Source organism: Egretta garzetta, unplaced genomic scaffold (assembly GCF_000687185.1).
Source record: "Egretta garzetta isolate BGI_Z169 unplaced genomic scaffold, ASM68718v1 scaffold297, whole genome shotgun sequence".
NCBI classification, from domain to species: domain Eukaryota; kingdom Metazoa; phylum Chordata; class Aves; order Pelecaniformes; family Ardeidae; genus Egretta; species Egretta garzetta.
Genome location: NW_009260410.1, coordinates 2,719,503 through 2,725,754, shown reverse-complemented (window position 1 = coordinate 2,725,754; position 6,252 = coordinate 2,719,503).

Genomic DNA, 6,252 nt, shown 5'->3' with positions numbered 1-6,252 from the left:
CACGGGGGCGGGCCCGTGCGCGGCGGCCTGCCGGCCCGCCCGCGTCCGGGGCAGCTGTAGGAGAGCCATTTTGTCTCGCCGCCTCACGAAGCGCAGGGCAAGGAGAGCCGCCGGGTTGGGTGAGCTGCACCGATAGCATCTCCTAGTCAAAGGGCTGTATTTAATCTGAACACTGTAATGCGGCTTACCGGTGTGTATGCTGCATCCAGGAGTACTACAGCAAAGGAGAAAGGCTGAGGCACTGGGGTAGCGCCAAGTGCGATGGTGTAAAGGCCAGCGGCACGGCGCCATCCACGTGCAGCGCCAGTGCCGGGAAGGCTGCGGGGAGACGTGCGAAGTCTGCAGCATTTTCTTTCTTTACTGGTCTAGCGCAGCTGGGGAGCTGACAAAGAAACCCACAACCACAATAACAAAACTTGTGTGCGCTTACCAGCAGTGACTGCAGATGGTTATGCTTTTTATGTTTATGACGCAGCTTGCAAAGTCTTAGGCGACCATATTACTGGCTAGGTCCAGTTAAAAATAGAAATTGGTATACTAGTTCTCCCTGACATTTGCATATGCGTGTTCAAACGGGAACAGAACCTACTTTATATTACATTTATACAGTTGTATGTCTCACAGAGAGCCTGTTTGACAGTCTCTTTCATGCACGTAAGCGGCAACTGGGTCTTCAGAGCCTCTTGCTTTAAGGAGCCCAAAGGGGAAAAAAAAAAAAAGAAGGTTAAAAGACTTTAACTTGTGGCCTGAAGCATGCTTTAGAAATAAGTTGAAATTAGAAAGAGTTCTAAAACAGTTGCAATTTGTTTGCCAAATTGATTTCCTCTGTGAAGCAATCCAACCATCTGCCCTAGAAAGTTGCAAACATCCGTTTTATAATAGATTTGCCATAAAGGCAGTAAGAGTAAGGTAGCATTAAGAGTTTAAGAGTTATAAATTTAAATTTCAGCAGTGCACCATTAGTTACTGGGTTAACTGTGTTTATGCCATGGTACCGCCAGTGAAATGGGTAATTGCTATGTGCACAGCGAGTACAGTACCTTAGTCATGCTGTCACAGCAATGCTTACATTAAGATTAAAGTAGTATAAATGAAGAAGAGAGAACGCAGTTTGAGAAAACAAAGTATTCTTAAGGTCTTCAGAATATGCTATACCATGCAGCTGGCACAGTAAGATATACCTACTACTAAGAACAAGAGCTGCTTTTCAAGTTTTACCTCCTGCTGGCTTGACCTTCCATCTAGAATTTTAGTATTTTGAGCTGTGGATATTTTTGACAAAGTCCAAAATCGTTACTCTCTCCCACAGAGTTCCAGCATCTGTACAGAGTTCCAGACCGTACCCTTTCTTCATTATAGCATGATCTCAAATATATCTGCCAAATAAAAATAGAACATGTAGAAAAGATTGGTTTTGTTGAGAAGCGTTATTTGTGCAGTATGAAAAGCAAGCAGCATTCCGAACATACCGAATGATCCACAGGAGTAAAATTAAATGATGACTACAATTAAGATGTTTTAGGGTATTATAGCACGTGGTGCCAAAAAGTAAATGACAGTGCTTATGTTTGTCTCCTTAGCTGCTTGTGTGTCTTCACCCATCCTTTTCAAGGCCAGGATTTGCTCCACTCTCCCTTTAAGTTTTGAAAAACAAATACGTACTAAAAATGCTTCATGACACGCATGTTATTGCAGTCTTAGTTATCTCTTTATGTAATGCCACAGAAACATGCATGGCACTTGGAGAAGGGTATAATTGGCTGTACTCCACCCTGAGGACTTTGGAATTTGCTTAGATACACCACCACAGAGAATGACAAACAAAGGGTGGAGAACAGGGAATGATAGGCTGAAGGTCACAACAGTACAGGCTCATGAACTATGCTTATTACTAATGCATGCATCTGGTCATTAATCGGTATTATTTAATTGTCCCAAAGGTGTTAGCTTTATAATTCCCATTCTTAACAATAATTTCTTCTCTTGTTTTCCTTAATTATCTATCCCTTACAAAGCTGGCTTTGTAGTCTTTAGAGGCTTTCATGAAAAGAACTATTTCTTCTTGATCAGTTCTCAATTTTGCAAAGCTGTGATGTACAGCGCACGTTGAGCAGAGCCATAGGTGCTTTAGGAAGCTGACCTTGTGGAAAAAGCTCAGTTTGCTCAAGAAGTGCTAATTTCAACTCAAACCTGTCATGGGGTCAATGTAGTTTGGACTGAATAGACAGCAACCTACCCTTCTCAGCAGATAACTGCATTGCTAGAGTGGGGGACAAGTGGACAACATTAAGAGCTGCGTAGATGGAAGCTGAGAATGTCTGAGCCACCTTCTCCAACTCACTTGTTGTCACTTCTTTGACAAGTCATTGACAAAGCAAGACCCTGATCCGTAGCATCAAAACCAGCCTCAACAAACATAAGGCAAATGAGTAATTCCACTAAGCTGTTGAGTCTCGGTGGCATCGCCACTCCACAGGGCAGTACACACTTAAGTAACCTGACATCACATGCAAAATGAAGCCTCACCTGAGCATCTTCAGTGTCCTGCAGTTCAAAAGCCATGGGGAAAGATCCACATCTTCTCTATGTTGCCTCTACTACTGCAGCCTTCAAGAAGCAAGAGCAAATCTGCCTGACAAGTGGATGACTGTTGTTGTGCAAAGTACCCAAAGCTGTTTGCTTGGTGGAAGAGCATGGAGTTGGTATGCCAGAACACCACACAGAGTAGACTGGCGGAAAAATGTGCTGATTCAGTGCATCTCAGATTATAGCGTAAGGCCTCCTGTCTTAGGGGTGATGCTCCTGTACTTACTGACACTTGTTTCTCTCACTCAGTGGGGATAAAATAAGCAAAAAAACCTCAACACCCCACCACCCTGTAGAGATTACCCATGTCCCAAACATCTATGAGAGCCCTGTTCACTGAAGGAGCCTCTCTTGATACCAAATGCTAAGCTAAAACATGACATAGGTCCCTCAGAATCAGCATGCCATCTCCTGCCATACCTGCAACAGTCAGCTCTGGAAATTACCTAATCCTTGCATACAGATACCTGCCTCATCCAGAAAGAATTATCATGTTTTTATTTAATACAGGTTGTTTTAAAAAATCTGGCTTTTCTTGCCCATGCCAAACTCTGCAAGAATCCCACCACGTTTGTGCATAGGAAGTGAGTAACAAAAGGCAATCCTCAATGCAATGGGCAAACAGTCTCTGTATTTCACCCAGTCACTGCTTACCAGAATTGCCTCAGTGTCACCCAGCATGAGCTTTATACAAACTCCAGTCTTTATACTGAGGGAAAAATGAGCAATTGCTCAATACGTGGTGTCAGTTATCAGTGATCTGGAGGAAACTGTCTTGTGAGTCTAACATCAAGAGTCAACTAAGTCTGAAAGGGCTTGAGTCTCAAAGCCTCTTTCCCACAGCAGCTCCCCTTCAATGCTTTAGGTCAGCTTGCATCACATTTCTGGTAGCAGCAAGCTAATGCAAAATTCCTTTCCAGAAGAAGTTTTATAATAATAGAAATATCACTTCAATATTAGATTCTAGAAAGAGTTTATGTAACACACAGGAGAACTGACAACCTGCCATTTAAACATTCTAGAGCAAAAGTCTCCTTGGACTGTGTCTCGGTGGGGAGACCCCTCGCATAAGTGCTGAATATAGACCAGTGTCTCTTACTGGAACTGGTATAATCTGTTACAAAAGTAGGAGGAATTCTTCTCTGGGGGCCACCGACTTTTATTAAAGACAAAATTATATTTTTCCCTGATGATCTTGCCCTGTGAAAATAACAGTGCTTTTCTGTGTTACAACCCCGTTGCTGCCAGTTCTGATGGTCATTCAAAAGCAGAGACTTTCGTGAAGCTTGGACCTTTCCAACGTGTTGACTGTAGTATCTGGTGCTTTGTTCGCTTAATTTGTGATAGTCTTTGTTTCATACATAGCTTTTGTTCAAATTACATTGCATATGGCCGCAGAATCCTTGCTTTCTCTGCTTCCAAAATTACAATTTGTAACACGCCAGACTCCATAGGCCACCAGAAGTCACTTAGAAAAGGTGATGTAATAAAGAGTATCTTGTGGTTTCTCTAAAGGTTTTAAAATGCTGCAAAGGACACAGAATGACCTAGAGATAAGAGGTACTCATTTAAAAATGATGTTACCATATATTCAGAGGCACAATAAAAGAGTTGATTTCCAAAGTGGATTTTGTAAGAAGATTTATTTTAATTAAGTGATTTCATGATGAAACATGGTCTTAAACAAAATAGAGATCAGTATGAAAATAAAATTATACACAGAAAAATTTCCCCAAATGTTTTTGAATAACAGGAAATACAACACAACAGTCCTGTATTCAACTGAGTAGATAATTATGCAAATCTGTGAGCAATCAAACGTTATAGTACATTCCTTGAAGCGAGGCACAACGAAACACATTGTGTGCCCCTGTAACACACTCAACACATTTCGTATCTGCTCCCTCAGCTTCAAAGAAAAAAGTGAAATGCAATGCAATGCAAATGGTGAAAAGGACATACACCATCTCAATGCTTGAAGCACATATTCCCCATTTAGTGTTTTGTGAAAGACATATACCAAATTCAGATGAAACTTAAATTGGCTTGTAGAAAGATAGAAAAACTTGGTATTGTATTTGATATACAGTCTTGTGAACACTTAACTGAAGAATATGGAAAGGATTAAAAAATACACCACGTGTTCTACTTAAAGCTTAGAAATAAATACGCACTCTGTATTCTCAGTGCCTGAAATTCTTTAAAAACAAAGAACTTGGTATAAAATTATATCAAGTAATTGTCAAAAATGAGGGAGATGCACCTATATACCTGTTAGTTTCTGGATGCCTGCATCCCCACTACAAAAACTTGTAAAACTATACGTGCTTTCAAACATGCTGAATAACCCAAACTGTAGCCTAGCAAGGGCAAGAATATAGACTGACTCGGGGGTACCAGTATTCCGCACCATGTCCCTCATTAACTTCTTTTTCTCTAAAGTTTTCCCCTTCCATACTGTACCAGCTCTTACAAGTAGAAACGTTCAGTCACTTATACAAAAAGCAGCCTTGCTGATCAGGATTCATGGATGCCCTCAAGGCTACGTCATTCTAAGGAAAAAAAAGCATCCTTCTAAGACGATTTACGTACTACTTACATTTCTTCCTCCCTGCAATGCTGATAATAAACAGCAGTCTCCTGAGTGCTGCAGCCTCATTGCAGGAAAATGTCCTGCTAACGATTGAACCGTTATGGTTCAACGTACTAGTTGTCTTCTAGTTCAGGACTTAAGAGTTTATATAAAACTCTTATCACCTCAGTTACCATGTTGAAGAAGAAAATTTGCAAGGAATTCTTCTTTTGACTCTTAATACTGACTTATCTGGTAGTCTTGGCTTTTAGGTAAAGAACCAGGCCTTGAAATCTTCCTGCCCTCTTACACAGCATTTTTTCTCATAATGTCATTAGAGTGTGAATGGTGTCAAGACTTGAATCAACTTGGCCAGAGCTAATAAGGTCATTGAGAATATTTCTATTACCCTAAATAAGCTTATAGAAATGTCCTAGCAACCCCAGAATGACAAAACACTGTGGAAAGTCATGGTTCTTATGCAACCGTAACACAAACCTCAACCATCCAAAATAAACCCTGTTTTCACACATCTAAACGTTAGGGATTTGGCCCATCACATTTAAAACAAAAGTCAGCTTCGGTAGTGGTGATTTCACTTCTTGTCAGATACTATTTCTCTTGCCAAATACAGCTAGTAATAAACACAATAATTATTTGTACAGAGGACTTCCAGACACCACCCTTATTTTATTTAGAAGCCTTCATTTTCCTGAGAGTAGTCCACATAAAAAAAACCAAAAAACAAACTAACTTAAAACCAATAAAACAGGAAAAACCAATGCAGAAGTAAGTTTTCTGATTGTATACTTTAGATTTTCAAAACTTAATAATTAGGTACAATATGTCTTGCAGTGGCAGTAACACCAATGTATTTCAGGATGAATAGACATTTTTCCTGCATACATTATCATAGTCTAATTTTCAAGCAAAAAGTATCCCCTTTCGTATGCCCAGTGGTCAGCACAGCTCACTGTCCTGCTCTGTATTTGCAAAACATAGTCCTTTTTCTGTCCCTACTCTTTCAGTCTTGTCTTTTCTCTAGCACTGCTCCATGGTTGCATTTTGTACGCTCTATCTCTGCTCTGTGGAAC